Raw genomic sequence first — 2,069 nt, forward strand, 5'->3', positions numbered from 1 at the left:
TAAATTAAATAAGCAAATTAGGAGAAACCAGGTAATTGCAATGAGCCAGTTTGCACAACCCAGGTGATCCCAACCAGCCAAGTAGCTCAGCCCAGATGGATACAATCATCAAATTACCTAAATGGTGACTGTGGCTTTGTCAAGACAGGCCCCAAATACTGGATGCGAACAGAACATACACACACTGAGGAGACATGCAGAGCACTGAAATACTGCCCTGGACAGATGTGTTCCACGACTTTATTTTCAGCTTATTTCTGTAGCCTTGCCTTTGAAGATAGAGCTTTGTTGATATTTACATAAACAAAATTGTATAACTATGTTCCATTCTGACATGTTATTTAACAAAAGAAAAAAGAAGTAATTCTACATCAGCATCTTTAGTGCATGCTAAAAGATTAAAGATGTCTTTTGGGGAACATGTTTTATATACATAAATGTTTAGATAGAAATATTTATAGACTTCTCTATGTAATTGTCTTCCTATGTATATTTATATCTAGATGTATCAATCTTTGTATTGATATGAAACACTATGAATAGTGAGATAAAAAGTAACTTCCTGTCGAGTGCGGTGGCTCACGCCTGTAAGCCCAGCATCTTGAGAGGCCGAGGCAGGTAGATCACTTGAGGTCAGGAGATCAAGACCAGCCTGGCCAACATGGTGAAACCCTATCTTTTCTAAAAAAAATACAAGAAACTAGCCAGACTTGGTGACAGGCATCTGTAATCCCAGCTAATAGGAAGGAGGAGGCAGGAGAATTGTTGAGCCTGGGAGGTGGAGGTTTCAGTGAGCCAAGATCGCATCCATACACTCCATCCTAAGCAATAGAGCAAGATTCAATTCAAAACAAAAACAAAACAAACAAACAAATGATGGTATGTAAAACCTTTAAAGTACTTTTGTAGAATATAAAAACCAATATGTAAATATGCATAAATACATTAATAGATACACTATATACAATAATTTTAATATCAATAACAAACTGGAAAATATAGAGGCATAGTTTTGTATTCAATTGAAGTTGTTATGAGATTAAAATATATTGCTTTAACTTTAAGATGTATGTAATCTACAGTTTTCAAGATGATTACAAAGATAATATTTATAGAAAGTATGCAAAAGACAATAAAAAATAATCAAAGCATGCCAGTACAAAATTAAAGAGAGCAAAAAAGGAAATGCAAAAAATATACCACTAGAAACACATAAAACAATAACAGTATAACTGGCAATAACAACTTCATTTCTTTAAGCAATCATTTTAAATATAAACTTATCAAACCAATTAATAAAATGAAATGTAAGCTTAGGACTTTGGAAGGCCAAGGTAGGCTGATCACTTGATCCCAGGAGTTCAAGAGCAGAATTGGCAACATGGCAATACTGTCTTGATAAAGAATACAAAAAAGTTAGCTGGGTGTGATGTCACATACTTGTAAGGCAGCTACTTGAGAGGCTGATATGAGAGGATCATCTGAGTTTGGCAGATTCAGGCAGCAGTGAACTGAGAAAATCAGTCTGGTTGACAGAGTGAGACACTATCTCCAAAATACACAAGGCCGAGTGTGATGGCTCATGCCTGTAATACCAGCACTTTGGGATACCAAGGCAGGTAGACCACCTGAGGTCAGGAGTTCAAGGCAAGCCTGGCCATCATGGTCAAACCCCATTTCTACTTAAAATAGAAAAAATTAGCCAGGTGTTGTGGCAGGCAACTGTACTCCCAGCTACTTGGGAGGCTGAGGCAGGAAAATTGCTTGAACCTCAGAGGCAGAGGTTGCAGTGAACTGAGATCACATCATTGCCCTCCAGTCTAGGCAACAAGAGTGAATCTCCATCTGAAACAAAATATATACACACACACACACACATATATATATAAATTATATATATATAATCATATAAAGAAAAATATATAGAATGCCTGAGTGGTTTTTATAAGGCATGCAGTATGCTGCCTACAAGAGACTAATTTTAGCGTTGAGTCAAATAGGCTAAAAGTAACACAATAAAAAATGTATATTCCATGAAAATAGTAACCACAAGTGAGTGAGATGGTCAT

The sequence above is a fragment of the Colobus angolensis genome, unplaced genomic scaffold (genome assembly GCF_000951035.1).
Source record: "Colobus angolensis palliatus isolate OR3802 unplaced genomic scaffold, Cang.pa_1.0 Scaffold99, whole genome shotgun sequence".
Lineage (NCBI taxonomy): Eukaryota > Metazoa > Chordata > Mammalia > Primates > Cercopithecidae > Colobus > Colobus angolensis.